Source organism: Lissotriton vulgaris, chromosome 3_1 (assembly GCF_964263255.1).
Source record: "Lissotriton vulgaris chromosome 3_1, aLisVul1.2, whole genome shotgun sequence".
In the NCBI taxonomy this organism is placed as follows: domain Eukaryota; kingdom Metazoa; phylum Chordata; class Amphibia; order Caudata; family Salamandridae; genus Lissotriton; species Lissotriton vulgaris.
Window position 1 is genome coordinate 1,470,564,300 of NC_141689.1, and position 20,147 is coordinate 1,470,584,446.

The window sequence follows — 20,147 nt, forward strand, 5'->3', positions numbered from 1 at the left end:
TGTATGACTCTGTGCATAGATGTGTGAGCAGTTGATTCACTAGATGTATGGGTTCAAAAGTGCATGTGGAAACAGCTGTATGGGCGGTTGACTGTGTGCATGAGTGTATTGGTGAGTGAATGGATATCTCAGTGCTACATGTCAAAGTAAGTACATATGTAAAACACAGTACATGTGAGAGTTGACATATATAAATAACTGTGCATAAGAGCCAGTGAATGTGTGAGTGGCTGTATGGATCATTGTGAACTTGTATCAGGGATTGTATAAGAGAGTAAATATGTGTTAGTATATGTTTGAATAAGTAAGATGTGTATAACTGTATAGTTGAGGAAATGGAGGTGTGATTGATTCTTTGCATGACTGACTAGGTGTGTGAGTAACTCCATGGATGCGTGACAGTCTGTGAGTGTCTGTTTACACTGAGTGTATCTAAGGTTATATTAGAGTCTGAAGAGGTTCATCGTATTATCACATGAATGATGTCATCAGTGATGTGATCAGTAATGGCAAATGAGATGTCATCAGTGATGTCATCAGTGATGTCATTTGAGATGTCATCAGTGATGTCATCAGTGATGTCATCAGTGATGTCATTTGAGATGTCATCAGTGATGTCATCAGTGATGTCATTTGAGATGTCATCAGTGATGTCACTGACCATGTCATGAATGATGTAATATGTGACATGGTCAGCAGTGGATTGTGGGTGCGCGATATATAGTTAGTGCAACTAACTATATATGCGAATTTCAATGGTTTTGTGTGAGTAAAATAAGGTTTTGTAAATGCTAATTCCTAACTATATATGGTCTATAACCTATGGTTTTTTCAGTGAATTTTCAAGGTTTTGTAAATGCTAATTCCTAACTATATATGGTCTATAACCTATGTTTTTTCAGTGAATATATATATTGACCCCTTGATCACATGGCATGGTTAGCCTATCACCACAATTTATTAGTGTATATATATATATTCAATGAAAAAACCATTGGTTTTAGGCCATATATAGTTAGGAATTAGCATTTACAAAACCTTATTTTACTCGCATAAAACCATTGAAATTCCATATATAGTTAGAAGCGCTAACTATATATCGCGCACCCGCAATCCACTGCTGATGATGTCACATATTACATCATTCATGACATGGTCAGTGACATCACTGATGACATCACTGATGACATCTCAAATGACATCACTGATGACATCACTGATCACAACATCCAGTGATTGTATGTGTCTGTAAAGTTTAAATATGTTTTACATATTGAAGAATGAGTGGATGTATAAGTGTCTGGATGAAGAATTTAGTAGGTGCATGACTGACTGTATGAAAGAGTGATTAAATGTGTCTCACTGAGTGCATGGGTTAGTGACTAAACTGTCTTAATTTGTGCATCAGTATGTTTGTTGTTGTGTAAGCTGCTGCATGTGTTGATCAGTAGCTATAAGAGTGGCCATATGGGTTATTGATTGGTTGCCCAAGTATTTGAATGGGAGGCTGAGTGTGTGTGTGGGTGGCTGGGAGGTGCGTGACTCTGTGCATAGATGTGTAAGCAGTTGATTCACTAGGAGTATGAGTTCAAGAGTGCATGTGGAAACAGCTATATGGGCGGTTGACTGTGCATGGGTGTGTTGGTGAGTGAATGGATTTCTCATTGCTACATGTGCAAGTAAGTACGTATGTAAAACACAATATATGTGAGAGTTGAGATATATAAATAACTGAACATAAGAGCCAGTGAATGTGTGAGTGGCTGTATCGATCACTGTGAGCTTGTATCAGGGATTATATAAGAGAGTAAATATGTGTTATTATATGTTTGAATAAGTAAGATGTGTATAACTGTATAGTTGAGGAAATGGAGGTGTGATTGATTCTTTGCATGACTGACTAGGTGTGTGAGTAACTCCATGGATGAGTGACAGTCTGTGAGTGTCTGTTTATACTGAGTGTATGTAAGGTTATATTAGAGTCTGAAGAGGTTCATTGTATTATCACATGAGTGATGTGATCAGTGATGACAAATGAGATGTCATCAGTGATGTCATTTGAGTTGTCATCAGTGATGTCATCAGTGATGTCATTTGAGATGTCATCAGTGATGTCATTTGAGTTGTCATCAGTGATGTCATCAGTGATGTCATTTGAGATGTCATCAGTGATGTCATCAGTGATGTCACTGACCATGTCATGAATGATGTAATATGTGACATCATCAGCAGTGGATTGCGGGTGCGCGATATATAGTTAGCGCTTCTTACTATATATGGAATTTCAATGGTTTTATGCGAGTAAAATAAGGTTTTGTAAATGCTAATTCCTAACTATATATGGCCTAAAACCAATGGTTTTTTCATTGAATTTTCAAGGTTTTGTAAATGCAAATTCCTAACTATATATCCACTATAACCTATGGTTTTTTCTGTGAATTTCATTGGTTTTTTAATAGCAAATATGAAAAGCTTTAAAATGTCAAGTACGTGATAGATAAAAACATTTTCGTATTTATGCACGCTGATGTGCTTTGAACGCTGCACCCCCCCCCTCCCCTCTTTTGTCTTAGTAGTACTCTCTCTTTGCAGATACTGAAGGGTAGTTAACGCAGGCCTTTACCCCCGTTGTAATCCGTCGTGCCTCCTTGTCTCTCCATTTGATTGATTGTTGTCCAAGCATTTACTGTTTTAGAATTGGTTCTCTTTGGATCATTCTCTATTTACAAACAAGCACAAAGTCGCAATACTCTGTTTAGTCTTTGCAGATAGTGAAAAATCGTGTAAAAAAATAAAAGTAATCGAGCAAAATCAGTAGGCCACTAATTGGATCTCTTTTTGACCTCGCTAAAATAGAAATATTAGGAACAACCCTTCATGAGAAATACGAAAATAGTGAGATGAACTGAGCTCCACACCATGAGGGCTGCAAGACAGCTCGGCTCCATCACCCATCCCGCACAAAATAACGACAAACCCTATGCAAATATTAAAAATATAGACAACACACCAGCAAAGAAACAGGGTAAAACATTTTATTAAAAAACTATTTACATAACGTTGGTTTATAAGATGATGTCAGTAGTGGACCGATGTGTGAATAGATCGAAAGCAGCACAAGGCTCCAAGATCCGGATGGCAAGCTCCTGGATGTTGGGTGCCATAGTTTAGAGTTCTGAATTTCAGCCTTTTTCAATGCCTGTGCTTTGTTGAATCAAAATGGCGGCTTGACACAAAGCTGACTCAAGCGTTGCTACTGATGCTATGCAGACCAAAACTGGTTTTCAGTTTGTACATTTTTCTAGATTTTTCAATCCAAGTTTGGTTGACTTTGTAGAACGATGGCTTCAGATTTTCAACATACGGTGTGGTGGCGCTGACTGGGAGGGGGCGCTTCGCTCCTGCCCCCTCCCCAAGTAAGATTTTCATACGTGAAAGTACGTTAATGGTTTTGGTCCCTGAGATGCTTCGATGTCACTGCCATTCTCAAATAGCATAAGTTCTGGATGTTGGGTGCCATAGTTAAGAGTTCTGAGCAGTGCTTGTAACACTGTCTGAAGCTTATTTCCACCTACTGCAGCTTCACTATTCTCAAAGTAAGTGAGTGTCGTTTGTGGACCTGACTGCATTAGAAAACAATGTGATATGTTACCTTCCTAAACAGCTTGACGGAGGCCCCTGAGGGGCGGTGTGATGGCCATGGACTCGGAGAAGACGCTTGGCTCCGACACCCTCCCCAAGTCTTATAGCACTGGTGTAGCCTGAGATCGCCCCCGACATAGGCGGCCGGCTCCCGGGGTCCGGCGGAACTTTTTGCCTTTTGATGACTCTTCAATTCTGGACCTTGTCCCACAATCCGTTTGACCTGAAGACAAGCTGTAGTGGGGCGCCCCTTTATCGTTTTAGTTGCCATTCCGCCCGCTTTTGCTACACTGTGCCTCTTCCGCCATTCAGCTGTTTACCGCCCGCTCTTGCGACTACAGCGTCTCGCTCACCATGTAGTTGAGTTGCGCCCGCTCTTGCGGTGAAGCGATAGGCGGCTGCCACAGGACTCTCAAAATGGCGGCCGGCTCTTCGGTTTTGGGCCTGGTCCACTAAAATGGCCCTGGGACACCTTGGAACTCGGACGCTTCCCTGATAGGGCTTGGGTCCCATTCTCGAAAAGCGTCCCCTCAGCCGTGAAGATTCTACAAAAGTCTTGGGGGCCTCCGACTCCCGCAGGCTTCTGGTGGGGAGCGGCTGCCATGATTGCTCGTGGAATGGCCACGACGGAGCTACGAGATGGTAGTGGTCTCATGCTGACGCCAGCTTTAGTCCGAAACATCCAGAAACACTATAGACTACCAATTCGATCAGTTCCGGTAGCGCCCCAACATGACCCGGAAGAGAAGAACTTGCCCTCCCCTCTTTGACTGATGGTTCTTGTTGCCTGTCCCCTCTGTTGTCATTTAACAGAACTTTTTGGACTGCTGAAAGGGGTTGTGTTCTGAACGCTGGTTGGTGGAGACATTTAGACTATATTCTTGACCTACGTTGTCGCGTAATGCGTTTTATGACACGCCGCGTTAGCGCACCCGGAAGTGATCCGAGGCGCGGCGCGCAGCGCGTAACGTAAGCATAACAGGTCATGTGACTTGTTAATAAAACTTTTCATTGGTTCATTTTACTTTTGTTAATTTAATGATGAAAAGCTTGGTCATATGACCTAAAAATTACGCTTTTTATTATTTTCGAACAATATTTTTTTTTCAAACATATGTTATAATATTCCAGGCTAATGTACTTTCCCGGAAAATTTACAACTGTCTTGCAAGTAAAATATATTCCTTTTTCGAGAAAAAGGGCGTTTCTTCCTTCCATGACGGAGCCGTTGAGTAAAAGAGATTCGGCCTGCTGTCTTAGTCGCCGATACGCCTGATTATCAGATTCTTATCGATCACTTTATGTTGCAGACATGAAAAACACAACTGCCCTTGACCATTTATCTTTACTGCGTTCCTACATATTATACCTTTTATCCGTCATGTAATTGGACTGCTTTATTTCACTTGCCTTTTACTGATTCGAAAACAGTGACTAAAAGTAAAAACTTTACCAATGTAAATACTACTACCGTGTTTTGTTTTAAAAACCTTTATTGTGAAAATGTCAGTATACAAATACGGGCCTATAACCACGTGGGCCGGCCACGGAGCAAACTGAAATCGTATATGATGAGGAGACATTTACACTGTAGAGGAACGTAACGAGCGGGCCATTAGGTTGCAAGAACTAAGGTGTCTAACAGTTGCGGAATCGGTGGACATACATTTTGTAATTAAAATAGAACAGGGCCACTTACAATAACATTTTCTAGATATACATTTGCGGGCAAGGAGTTACGAGTCCCATTTATACCGGCGCCATTTTGGGCGAGGCCGGGCAGGTCCAAGATATAGTCAAAATGTCTCCACCAACCATCGGCCAGACCAGAACCCCTTTCGGCCCTTTATGCTACAAGATGGTGTCTTCCATTCAGAAAATATTGTTGGCAGCATTTTGAAAGAAAACAGAAACAGCCGTTCTCCTAGTGAGTTTCACATTGTTACATTTAGGAAGAATGTTGAAGAGTAGTATGTGGAAAATCTGAAGCCATTTTTCTACAAACTCTCAATCAGACTTGGATGGAAAAAAAAAACCTGAAGAATGTACAAACTGAAAACCAATTTTTGTCTGTATAGCACCAACAGTAACGCTTGAGTCAGCTTTGTGTCAAGCCGCCATTTTCATTCAATCAATAGCGTCCCCCTGCACACATTCAGGGACCTGATCGTGTCTTCAGATGAAACGGATTGTAGGAAAAGAAGCAGAAAGGAAAAGGAAAAAAGTTCCGCCGGACCTAGTGAAGCTGCAGCAGGTGCAAATAAGCTTCAGACAGTCTTACAAGCACTGCTCAGAACTCTCAACTGAGGCACTCAACATCCAGGACTTGCCATTCGGATCTTGGCGCCTTGTGCTGGTTCCGACCTATTCACACATCGGTCCACTACTGACATCACCTCATAAGCCAACGGGGCACCCCACGCCAACTTTCGGCGCAGCATTGTAGGATGGCCACACCAGTGCGGCAACTTGCTGGACACAACATCGGGGCCATCCAGATCTCGGCGCGTTCGACTCACTGTACCGCAACAGTGACCGCAACTCAGCTGGACACGCCGTCTTTCGGCGCAGCATTGTAGGATGGCCACACCAGTGCGGCAATTTGCTGGACACCACCTCGGTGCCATCCGGATCTCGGCGCGTTCGAGTCACTGTACCGCAACAGTGACCGCAATTCAGCTGGACACGCCGTCTTTCGGCGCAGCATTGTAGGATGGCCACACCAGTGCGGCAATTTGCTGGACACCACCTCGGTGCCATCCGGATCTCGGCGCGTTCGAGACACTGTACCGCAACAGTGACCGCAACTCAGCTGGACACGCCGTCTTTCGGCGCAGCATTGTAGGATGGCCACACCAGTGCGGCAATTTGCTGGACACCACCTCGGTGCCATCCGGATCTCGGCGCGTTCGAGTCACTGTACCGCAACAGTGACCGCAACTCGGCTGGACACGCCGTCTTTCGGCGCAGCATTGTAGGATGGCCACACCAGTGCGGCAATTTGCTGGACACCACCTCGGTACCATCCGGATCTCGGCCCGTTGTGCTGCCTTCGGCCTATTCGCACATCGGTCCGCTACTGACGCCGCCTCACGTGCCAACGGATTTTCTACGCTTTTTGTAGCCCTATGCCGCATAACAGGTCATGTGACTTGTTTATAAAACTTTTCATTGGTTCATTTTACTTTTGGTTTCCTAAAGATGGAAGGCTTGGTCATATGACCTAAAAATAACACTTTTCATTGGTTTAGAACATTTTTTTTTCCCAAACGATGAAAGCCCCACCTTGTTTCTGGATCATTCAGACTGAAGCTGGTGTCAGCATGAGAGCACCACCATCTCGTGGCTCCGTCGTGGTCATTCCGCGAGCAATCATGGCAGCCGCTCCCCACCGGAAGCCTGCGGGAGTCGGGGGCCCCCAAGACTTTTGTACAATCTTCACGGCTGAGGGGACGCTTTTCGAGAATGGAGCCCAAGCCCTAGCAGGCAAGCGTCCGAGTTCCAAAGTGTCCCAGGGCCATTTCAGTGGACCAGGCCCAAAACCGAGGAGCCGTCCGCCATTTTAAGAGCCATGTGGCAGCCGCCTATCGCTGCACTGCAAGAGTGGGAGCAACTCAACAACATGGTGAGCGAGACGCTGTAGCCGCAAGAGCGGGCGCAACTCAGCTAGATGGCCGCCACCTGGGGAGGCCCGTTCACGCCGCCTCCCCCACGCCCCCCCCCCGGGGCGCCGCACGCCAATTTTCGGAGCAGCATTGTAGGATACCAAAACCAGTGCGGCAGTTTACTGGACATCACCTGGGTGCCTGTCGTACATGTTGTGTCAGCCATGGGACACTGGACACAGTCCCATCGACATCTCAACGCGTTCTGCTGCCTTGGGACTATTCGCACAACAGACCGCTACTGACGAGGCCTCCCCCCGCACCACCCGGGACGCCCCACGCTGTTTTTCTGTGCTGCATTGTAGGATCCCTAAACCAGTGCGGCACCCAGGCGACATCACCTGGGTGCCGTCCAGAACTCTGCACGTTGTGCTGCCTTGGGACTATTCGCACAAAAGACAGCTTCTAACCATTGTTGCTTTTTGTGTTGAGAAATGTTTAAATGTTTTTAGTTTTTGTTCCGTTCGTTAAAGTTAATAGTTAATAAAGTTTTATAACCTTACTTTGTTGGAGTGTTATCTATTTTTTTAAAAACGGGTGAATGGGGCCTTGAATCGGGTTATTGTCATGTGTGGGCTTTGGAGGTGTGCTGCTGCAGGATCGGACATTTCAAACTCAAATGCACGTTCTTTTTCTTACCTTTCCGAAGCATGGAGCGCAATAGCAAGCAGAGAAAGGGTGATGCACGTGTTGAACACTACCTGACCTGGCAAGTTGCTGGCAGTGCCCCCCCGCCCGCTCCTGAAAGAGGAAACACACACACCGCCGCTCCGAGTACTTCACAAATCTTTAAAAGACCATGCGCTTGTTCATGAGGCTTAAATGGTTTATCACCTCTTCTAGAACCCCTGCATCGACCCTCTGACGTTTCCTGGAAAAATTACCATGTAACACAATACCAAGCCCTGTCAGCTGAAACCCCCAAGGAATCGTGGGGCATATTATCAAGGGGGTTTATCTCCGCTTTTTTGGCTTTAAAAGCCTTGAAAGCGGAGATAAAATTATCTCCCTATTACCAAGCTGTCGCTAACACCAGTTAGTGACAGCTAAAAGGAGATAGCGACCATCTTGGGCCCCGCTTTGCATGTCAGTGATACTTATCACTAATGACATGCAAAGTGGCGTGCCAAGATGTTAGCGACTGGAAACAGTCCCTAACATCGCTACCTTCTATTACCAACTTTTGGAGATATTCGCGCTAAGCGCGAATATCTCCAAAATCTAACACCTGCCCTGAGCAGTTCTTAGCCATGTTATCCAATGGGAGGTGGATAACATGGCTAAGAGCATTTTCTCGATAATACATGAATATCGCTGACTTTTCTGCGATAATAGCAAGGTTTATCTGCGATAAAAATCGCCGATGTACGGCGATAATTTTTGTCTCTAAACAAGTTAGAGACAAAAATTATCGCTAGTTGTTCGTAATATGCCCCCGGGTTTTTGTTTGCAGAAACCGGGAGGCGGGAGACTAGCACTGAAATCAGTAGTCACACGCCTGAATCGGGAGGATTGGCATGTCTGAATTCTCTACAGCTGGGGCCATAAACTACATCCGCAGGGTTAGGTGATAGCCTGGGACCAGCCTGGCATCTAAAATGGCTGCCGTGCACGACAAAATTGTGGCATTGGAAAAAAGGCAAGATGGCGCAGCCGCTGGAAGAGATGTATCAACATATATCAGCCTCCTCAGCCACCCTCAGGAAACATAGGGGATTAGGATACGTCTCCCGCACCCCCTTATACCTAGTACTTTAATTAACGAAGCACAAAATGGCGAATTCCCGTTTCGCTACCAGTTTGCGGCCCAGTTCGCGTCCCGTGAAGCGCTTCTACCGTGAAAAATCATTTTTTTTTATTTTCCCCACGGGACCCTTTAATAACCCCAACAACATTCCTAGGGGGTCAAGAGGGGGATACCTTGCCCCCTTTCATTAAATTCCCCCTTAGTTTTTCACCTTTTCTTCTCTCTTGATCCTACCGAGAGACAAGATGGCGGCCGCTCCGGACTGTCACGCAGCAAAAAAAAAAAAAAGCTCACGCACAGCCGCTGGAAGAGATGTATCAACATATATCAGCCTCCTCAGCCACCCTCAGGAAACATAGGGGATTAGGATACGTCTCCCGCACCCACTTATACCTAGTAATTTAATTAACGAAGCACAAAATGGCGAATTCCCGTTTCGCTACCAGTTTGCGGCCCAGTTCGCGGCCCATGAAGCGCTTCTACCGTGAAAAATCATTTTTTTTTTTTTTTCCCCACGGGACCCTTTAATAACCCCAACAACATTCCTAGGGGGTCAAGAGGGGGATACCTTGCCCCCTTTCATTAAATTCCCCTTTCGTTTTTCACCTCTTCTTCTCTCTCGATCCTACCGAGAGACAAGATGGCGGCCGCTCCGGACTGTTTAGAATGTTGACAGACACCGGAGAGCCAATCAGCTTTCTGCGCGCAAAGTTCCGTTTCGCGAAAAGTAAGCGGACCGGATCGCTGCCCAGAGCGCTGTTACAGATATATATCTTGATTTGAACGTTAATTTCTCAAAATCCACTGAAGCACATATATTGAGACCTAGCAAAGGCACATCGGGCTAACAGTCCCTACAATTTTGCCAAGTTTCGTGCAAATCCATTCAGCCGTTCGAGCTAAAAGTGAGTCCAACCGCCCTATGGAAATTAACATGGGAAAAACGCGTTTTGGGACCCCCCTTTTTTCTCGGCCCCCCCTTGACGAAACCCCCCCAAATTTTTAGGGGCTGCTCAGACACAAAATTTGCCATTTTCCTGAAAATTTCAGCCGATTCCGTCCACAAACGCCAAAGTTATTAGACATAGAATTTTCAGAAATGCCATAGGGAATTAATCCTAACTATATATACCTACTGGCGATAGCCAGTAGGTAATATATATATATATATATATATATATATATATATATATATATATATATATATATATATATATATATATATATATATTACCTACTGGCGGTCGCCAGTAGGTATATATAGTTAGGATTAATTCCCTATGGGATTTTTGAAAATTCTATGTCTAATAACTTTGGCGTTTGAGGACGGAATCGGCTGAAATTTTCAGGAAAATGGCACATTTTGTTTCTGAGCAGCCCCTGAAAATTTGGGGGGGTTTTGTCAAGGGGGGGCTGAGAAAAAAGGGGGGTCCCAAAACACGTTTTTCCCATTCATTTTTCCATAGGGCGGTTGGACTCACTTTTAGCTCGAACGGCTGAATGGATTTGCACGAAACTTGGCAAAATTGTAGGGACTGTTAGTCCGATGTGCCTTTGCTAGGTCTCAATATATGTGCTCCAGTAGTTTTTGAGAAATTAACGTTCAAAACAAGATATATATCTGTAACAGCGCTCTGGGCAGCGATCCGGTCCGCTTACTTTTCGCGAAACGGAACTTTGCGCGCAGAAAGCTGATTGGCTCTCCGGTGTCTGTCAACATTCTAAACAGTCCGGAGCGGCCGCCATCTTATCTCTCGGTAGGATCGAGAGAGAAGAAGAGGTGAAAAACGAAGGGGGAATTTATTGAAAGGGGGCAAGGTATACCCCTCTTGACCCCCGAGGAATGTTGTTGGGGTTATTAAAGGGTCGCGTGGGGAAAATAAAAAAAAATGATTTTTCACGGTAGAAGCGCTTCACGGGCCGCGAACTGGGCCGCAAACTGGTAGCGAAACGGGAATTCGCCATTTTGTGCTTCGTTTTAATTGTTTAGAGACAAAAATTATCGCCGCACATCGGCCACAATGCATGAATATCGCTGAAAAGTCAGCGATATTCATGCATTATCCAGCAAATGCTCTTAGCCATGTTATCTACCTTCCATTGGATAACATGGCTAAAAACTGGATTGGCTCTCCGGTGTCTGTCAACATTCTAAACAGTCCGGAGCGGCCGCCATCTTATCTCTCGGTAGGATCGAGAGAGAAGAAGAGGTGAAAAACGAAGGGGGAATTTATTGAAAGGGGGCAAGGTATACCCCTCTTGACCCCCGAGGAATGTTGTTGGGGTTATTAAAGGGTCGCGTGGGGAAAATAAAAAAAAATGATTTTTCACGGTAGAAGCGTTTCACGGGCCGCGAACTGGGCCGCAAACTGGTAGCGAAACGGGAATTCGCCATTTTGTGCTTCGTTTTAATTGTTTAGAGACAAAAATTATCGCCGCACATCGGCCACAATGCATGAATATCGCTGAAAAGTCAGCGATATTCATGCATTATCCAGCAAATGCTCTTAGCCATGTTATCCACCTTCCATTGGATAACATGGCTAAAAACTGCTGTGCGTGAGCTTTTATTTTTTTTTTTTGCTGCGTGACGTTTGTTAACGTTCGATTCGATGGAAATCAGGAAGTGTTGACCACCATTTTGTCACTGCGAGTAAATATTGTGTTATAAATGAATCCTTATTGATAAACATTGTCTGCTCCATCTTGCGTTTTTGTCCAATGCCACAATTTTGTCGTGCACGGCAGCCATTTTAGATGCCTTGACCAGGGCCACTCTCTGCACGCCGCCGATCCTCAGCATGGCTCCCCACCCTCGCAAGCATCTTCCCCACGTACTGGTCACCCCCGCTCTCTCTCTCATGCATGGGACATATACTTCCCCCCATCTGCGCTGCTCTTCTCTGAGAATCACACCCTGTGCCCGCCCGACACCTCCCTTTCACCCTATTCACTACCGCACCCTCTGACACTCCTCTTCCTCTGTGTCCGATTGTCCAGGCCGGACCTAGGCTATCACCTAGCCCTGCGGATGTAGTTTATGGCCCCAGCTGTAGAGTATCCAGACATGCCAACCCTCCCGATTCAGGCGTGAGACTACTGATTTCAGTGCTAGTCTTTCGCTTCCCGATTCCTGCAAGGAAAAACCCGGGGCATATTACCAACAACTAGCGGTAATTTTTGTCTCTAACTTGTTTAGAGACAAAAATTATCGCCGCACTTCGGCGAATTTTATCGCACATAAACCTTGCTATTAGCAAGGTTTATCGCAAATGCGTTAAAAAACGGCCGCAATGCATGAATATCGTTGAAAAGTCAGCGATATTCATGCATTATCCAGCAAATGCTTTTAGCCATGTTATCCACTTCCCATTGGATAACATGGCTAAAACTGCTCAGGGCAGGTGTTAGGTTTTGGAGATATTCGCGCTTAGCGTGAATATCTCCAAAAGTTGGTAATAGGAGATAGCGATGGTTAGGGACTGTTTCCAGTCGCTAAAATCTTGTCACGCCCACTTTGCATGTCATTAGTGATAAATATCACTGATATGCAAAGCGGGGCCCAAGATGGTCGCTATCTCCTTTTAGCTGTCACTAACTGGTGTTAGCGACAGCTTGGTAATAGGGAGATAATTTTATCTCTTTTTTTTTGGCTTTTAAAGCCAAAAAAGCGGAAATAAACCCCCTTGATAATATGCCCCATGATTTCTCGGGGGTTTCAGCTGACAGGGCTTGGTATTGTGTTACGTGCTAATTCTTCCAGGAAACGTCAGAGGGTCGATGCAGGGGTTCTAAAAGGGGTGATAAACCATTTAAGCCTCATGAACAAGCGCATGGTCTTTTAAAGATTTGTGAAGTACTCGGGGCGGCGGTGTGTGTGTGCCCTCTTTCAGGAGCGGGCGGGGGGGCACTGCCAGCAACTTGCCAGGCCAGGCAGTGTTCATCACGTGCATCACCCTTTCTCTGCCTGCTATTGCGCTCCATGCTTCGGAAAGGTAAGAAAAAGAACGTGCATTTGAGTTTGAAATGTCCGATCTTGTAGCAGTACACTTGCAAAGCCCACACATGACAATAACCCGATTCAAGGCCCCATTCACCCGATTTTTTAAACATATATAGCACTCCAACAAAGTTAGATTTTAAAACTTTATTAACATTTAAATATAACGAACGCAACAAAAACTGTAAATATATTTAACCATTTTTTGAAATTAACCAGAACTATAACGATAACAACAACAACAACAATAATATAACTTTTATGCCTAAATTACGCAAACATTTAGCTAATCTGCTAAAGGGGGGAGTCGCCATTTCTTTACAATAAACAATAATGAAAAATCCACATCAATAGGGTTGTCCGTTTTCTCGATGCAGCACTATAGTGCAATATACACAGCACCTGGGGTGTCAAGAGTGAACAGGTCTTTCTTTGTTCCTTAAGATGTTATCTGTGTCAACCTCTTCCGAGAATGCTGATGCGTTAGGATTTCCTTGTGTTTCTTAATAGCATTGGTGTCTGTACACTTCTTTGTCAATTCTGTCAAGATGATAACTGCTTCATAAACAGACGATATCTTTGTTTAGTCATTAGTGTTAAGTGTGTCTGAAACTACAGTGCCCTTCTGTTTTTTTTTCTTCAGGCTCCACAGAGTTTTGTGTGTTGTTCTTTTGAGCGACAATTATTCCAGAGGTTTCAGGTTCATTTGTTTTGTCCTGCAGTGAGTTAACAGCTTTAGAGAGTTCATGTTTATTTGCTATGTCCTGCTGTTCGTCAACTGCTTCAGAGACGTCAGCCTCATTTGTTATGTTTCAGTAGATCCTGGACCTGCCCGGCCGCGCCGAAAATGGCGCCGGTGTAAATGGGACTCGTAACTGCTTGTTGTGTACTGGTTGCCCAACCTTGATATCACGAGATACATATGCAGTTTTGAAGCACATGGCGGAGGCTTGTCTGCTGTAGTGGGGCGCCCCTTTATCATTTCAGTCGCCATTCCGCCCGCTTTTGCTACACTGTGCCTTTTCCGCCATTCAGCTGTTTAGCGCCCGCTCTTACGGCTACAGCGTCTCGCTCACCAGAGCTACTAAGAGAAAAGAGGGGAGGGGGGGGCAGCGTTCAAAGCACATCAGCGTGCATAAATACGAAAATGTTTTTATCTATCACGTACTTGACATTTTAAAGCTTTTCATATTTGCTACTAAAAAACCAATGAAATTCACAGAAAAAACCATAGGTTATAGTGGATATATAGTTAGGAATTTGCATTTACAAAACCTTGAAAATTCAATGAAAAAACCATTGGTTTTAGGCCATATATAGTTAGGGATTTGCATTTACAAAACCTTATTTTACTCGCATAAAACCATTGAAATTCCATATATAGTTATAAGCGCTAACTATATATCGCGCACCCGCAATCCACTGCTGATGATGTCACATATTACATCATTCATGACATGGTTAGTGACATCACTGATGACATCACTGATGACATCTCAAATGACATCACTGATGACATCACTGAAAACATCTTATTTGACATGACTGATAACATCACTGATGATATCATTCATGTGATAATACCATGAACCTCTTCAGACTCTAATATAACCTTAGATACAATCAGTGTAAACAGACAGTCACAGACTGTCACTCATCCATGGAGTTACTCACACACCTAGTCAGTTATGCCAAAAATCAATCACACCTCCATTTTCTCAACTACACAGTTATACACACCTTACTTATTCAAACATATACTAACACATATTTACTTTACTCTCTTATACAATCTCTGATACATGTTCACAATGATCCATACAGCCACTCACACATTCATTGGCTCTTATGCACAGTTATTTATAGATGTCAACTCTCACATGTACTGTGTTTTACATATGTACTTAATTTGACATGTAGCACTGAGATATCCATTCACTCACTAATACACTCATGCACAGTCAAGCGCCCATACAGCTGTTTCCACATACACTTTTGAATCCATACATATAGTGAATCAACTACTCACACATCTATGTACAGAGTCACACACCTCCCAGCCACCCATACACACACACTCAGTTTCCCATACAAATACTTGGACAACCAATGAATAACCCATACAGTTACTCATATAGCTACTGATCAACATATGCAGCAGTTTGTAGAACAACAGATATAATGATGCACAAATTAAAACAGTTTAGTCACTAACCTATGCACTCAGTGAGACACATTTAATCACTCACTCATACAGTCAGTCTTGCACCTACTAAATCCTTCATCCAGACACTTATACATCCACTCATTCTTCAATATGTAAAACATATTTTAACTTTACAGAAACATACAGTCACTGGATGTTGTAATCAGTGATGTCATTTGAGATGTCATCAGTGATGTCATCAGTGATATCAACAACCATGTCATGAATGATGTAATATGTGACATCATCAGCAGTGGATTGCGGGTGCGCGATATATAGTTAGCGCTTATAACTATATATGGAATTTCAATGGTTTTATGCGAGTAAAATAAGGTTTTGTAAATGCAAATCCCTAACTATATATGGTCTAAAACCAATGGTTTTTTCATTGAATATATATATATATAGATATAGATAGATAGATAGATAGATAGATAGATAGATAGATAGATAGATAGATAGATAGATAGATAGATAGATAGATAGATAGATAGATAGATAGATAGATAGATAGATAGATAGATAGATAGATAGATAGATAGATAGATAGATAGATATATGACCTACTGGCGGTCGCCAGTAGGTGGTTATAGTTAGGACCTAGTTTCCATAGGAAATCCACAACATTCTATTTGGAATAACTTTGGTGCCGGTGGACAAATCTTCGTGAATTTCTCCAAAAAATGGCCTGCTCAGTTCCGCTCCTTCCCTGAAAGTTTGGGGGTGATTTGTCAAGCGGGAGCCGAGTAAAAAGAGGGGTCCCAAAACGTGTTTTCCTCATGCAATTTTCCATAGGAAAGTTTAGCCAGGGCTACAGCCTGAACAGCTGAACAGAAGTACATGAAATTTGGCAGAGAGTTAGAGTTCTGTTTGCAGTTTGTGCTTTTTGTGAAATGGTGTAAATCCATCCAGTAGTTTCTGAGAAAATTGCAAGTAAAATCATAGCGATATCTAGAGACGGAGTTCAGCACTCGTACGGAAATCCGTTCAATTACGAGCGCGAGCTGCATGCTGATTGGCTGTCAACTGTCTGTCAACACTCAAAACCAGGAAGTGTTGGTGGCCATCTTGTACCTCGGTAGAACCGAGTCACATGAAAACAATAAAACAAAGTTGCAAAGTCAGGGAAGGGGGCAGGCTAGAAACATTCTGACCCTCTAGGCTTGCTCAGGGGGTCGTACATGGATGTTTAGGGTCTATTAATATTATTTTTTTTTTAAAGAAAAATTGCGGCGTACGCGTTTAGAAATTCATGGAATTACGAGCACGAGCTGCATGCTGATTGGCTGTCAACTGTCTGTCAGCACTCCAAACCAGGAAGTGTTGGCAGCCATCTTGTTCGTCGCAAGAACCGAGTCACAAGAAAACAGTAAAACAAAGTTGAGAAACAAGGAAAGGGAGCAGGGTAGAAACATGCTGACCATCTAGGCATGCTTAGGGGGTCGTATATGGATGTTTAGTGTATATATATATATATATATATATACTTTTTTTTTATAAAGAAAAATTGCGGCGTGCGCGTACGGAAATCCATACAATTGCGAGCACGAGCTGCATGCTGATTGGTTGTCAACTATCTGTCAGCATTCCAAACCAGGAAGTGTTGACAGCATCGTTTAATTTGAAGTATGCGGGGGTCACGGTGTCCTACATTCTTCTGGGACCGCCACCTTCCTGGGGCAGTAATATTTAAAATAGGGGGGTTTGTGATGGCATGGATTTCCCAGCTCCGGGGACTTCCACTTCTCTGGACTTTTTAATGTTGGGAGGGGGTCGCGTGGCCTCCTTACTGGAACCCTTGATGGCCCTGGGGACCATCATTTCCCAGGGTCAGTTATTGCATTGTCTTGGGGTGCCTATCCCCGGGACACTGCTGTTTGCTATGGTAGGGTGGGAGCGCCGCGGCTCTCACTTTAGCACAGCAAACCGGTTTACAATTTGAAAGAGAGAGCAAGTTAATCTGGTGTGTCTTTCAAGTAGGAAAGCAGATTGCTTTTCATTAGAGAGAGCAGCATGTAAGCTGTTCTCTCTGAGAAAGCAATGCCGGCTCTCGAAGGATGCGGGGAGCCAGCTTGGACCGTGGGGGCATTGGCGTTCTCTTCACGGTCCCCAATGGTTTTTTTTTAGTCCCGGGGGATGGGGTCCCTTTGCAGCTCCTTAAGCATTTGCTTATACACCTTTTCCAAAATCTTTGTTTGTGTTGGGGAACAGAGTATTACTCCAGTGACTTTGTCATCTATGTATCTTTTTTACTTTTTCTTTATTTGAATTCCGCTTTATTTACAGTATTTTTCTACCTTTTTTCACAATGAGTTCCGCAGCGTAGCGTCCGTTGCTGTGTTCTTAGCCTTTTTGTTCTTTTGGTGACTTACCAGTTTGTGTTCAAGATTCGGTGACCTATTTGTGTTGCTTTCCTTTGTGTATCTTTTATGCAGCCTTTTTTTGGGTATGTTCTTTTGTATCTAACTTTATTTATTGAGTGCTTCATCCAGTGTTCTAAATATAGGAGTACATATGTAGACATGTAGTTTACTCCTTTCCTTTGCCTCCCTCAACCCTAATTGAGAACGTAATGGGGTGAGTCAAACTAAGCAGTGCTGTTGTTATTGGTTTGAGTTTGCAAAACAGTAGGTAGTATAAATAAATAAATAAAGCACTTGACACAATGCAGAGTAACACTGTATTTATTGTATTTATTTTCAGAATATTTTGAAAATAATATACACTCATGTACCAAATATTGTTGCTTTAATTGTAAGACATTTCATATAAATCATCACATATGCTGATATTTCAGTGAAGATAAAATTAAGTGTTTATGTTCTTGTACAAGGACCTACAACATAAGAAATTCAGTATGGAAAATCAAGAACATTTGAAAGACGGTTTCGACATTTGTAACAGTGTCATAGAAGAGCTAAACATAATTTTTATAAGTAGGGAGAATGAAGAGGAAGTTATAAATGCTGTAGATATCAGGTCTGATTTTCTAAAATAAACTTTAGATGCTCTTTTTGTGGAAGCATTAGATGACATTGAGTATGATCATATGAATTTGGGTAATGAAGAAATTGAAGTAAATCATCCCAAGCATTGTCAGCAGTTTAGCGTAAGGAACTATGTAGGAGTTTCTAAGTTCTTTAGCATACATTTTAGTTCTCTATGATGACGGTACCAGTACTCATTACAAATTGACAAAAAACAACCTAGGCAACCTATACAATGTATTCACAGACAACTGGCTACAAAAGGTTAAGAAAATATATGTTGTTTTATTCTCAAGTTATATTTAAAAAAAGCATAACATATAATACAATTGACAATGGACATGAATAAAAATTTAATATCACATAAGTGAAAATTAAACAAGTTTATATATTGGTAACAAAATACACGGAAATTGAGTTAAAAAAGAGAACATAGAAAGTGGCCGATAGGATCTCTACGCGCGTTTCGGCGAACCAGCGCCTTCTTCTGGAGTAGCCACACAAAGCTAGGTAATTTTCAGATTTTACATCAATGGTCAATGAGACGTACAGCTGATGTTTTAGATATTTTCTGACTAGTTGATCTGTTCTTGATGCTTGTATGAGTTGACCAGAATCTTTTACTCCCGCCTGCCGGATAGGTATTAAGGATGTGTTTCTAAAATCTAGTATGTTCCAATTGTCGAGTTAATTAAAAGATCTCCCTGCCCGAACTTTTTCGGCAGAGCTCTTTAAAATTGAGGATATTTTTGTATAGAGAGGAGGATCTTCCTTGTAGTATAACAAGAATTATTCCCGCATGTTCAGAATTTTGTAAAACACCTTGGATATGAGGTGGTTTTTGATTAAAAGATCTCCCTGCCCGAATGATTCGGCAAGGCTCTTTGAGGTATAACAGGAATTATTCTCGCATGTGCAGAGGTTTGTAAAACACCTAACATATGAAGTGGTTTTTGATTAAAAGATCTCCCTGCCCGAATGAATCGGCAAGGCTCTTTGAAGATAGTGGAGGGGAGCGCCCTTTCTGTGATTATCAGCAGGGCAGCAACAGGTCCGGCGGCGGGATTGCCGTGTATTCGGCCGTGACGGATAGCGTCCTAGTTTCGCGGAATGGATTGGTGACCAAGACGCCAAGACACCAGAGCCTTGCCGATTCGATTCATTCGGGCAGGGAGATCTTTTAATCAAAAACCACTTCATATGTTAGGTGTTTTACAAACCTCTGCACATGCGAGAATAATTCCTGTTATACCTCAAAGAGCCTTGCCGAATCATTCGGGCAGGGAGATCTTTTAATCAAAAACCACCTCATATCCAAGGTGTTTTACAAAATTCTGAACATGCGGGAATAATTCTTGTTATACTACAAGGAAGATCCTCCTCTTTATACAAAAATATCCTCAATTTTAAAGAGCTCTGCCGAAAAAGTTCGGGCAGGGAGATCTTTTAATTAACTCGACAATTGGAACATACTAGATTTTAGAAACACATCCTTAATACCTATCCGGCAGGCGGGAGTAAAAGATTCTGGTCAACTCATACAAGCATCAAGAACAGATCAACTAGTCAGAAAATATCTAAAACATCAGCTGTACGTCTCATTGACCATTGATGTAAAATCTGAAAATTACCTAGCTTTGTGTGGCTACTCCAGAAGAAGGCGCTGGTTCGCCGAAACGCGCGTAGAGATCCTATCGGCCACTTTCTATGTTCTCTTTTTTAACTCAATTTCCGTGTATTTTGTTACCAATATATAAACTTGTTTAATTTTCACTTATGTGATATTAAATTTTTATTCATGTCCATTGTCAATTGTATTATATGTTATGCTTTTTTTAAATATAACTTGAGAATAAAACAACATATATTTTCTTAACCTTTTGTAGCCAGTTGTCTGTGA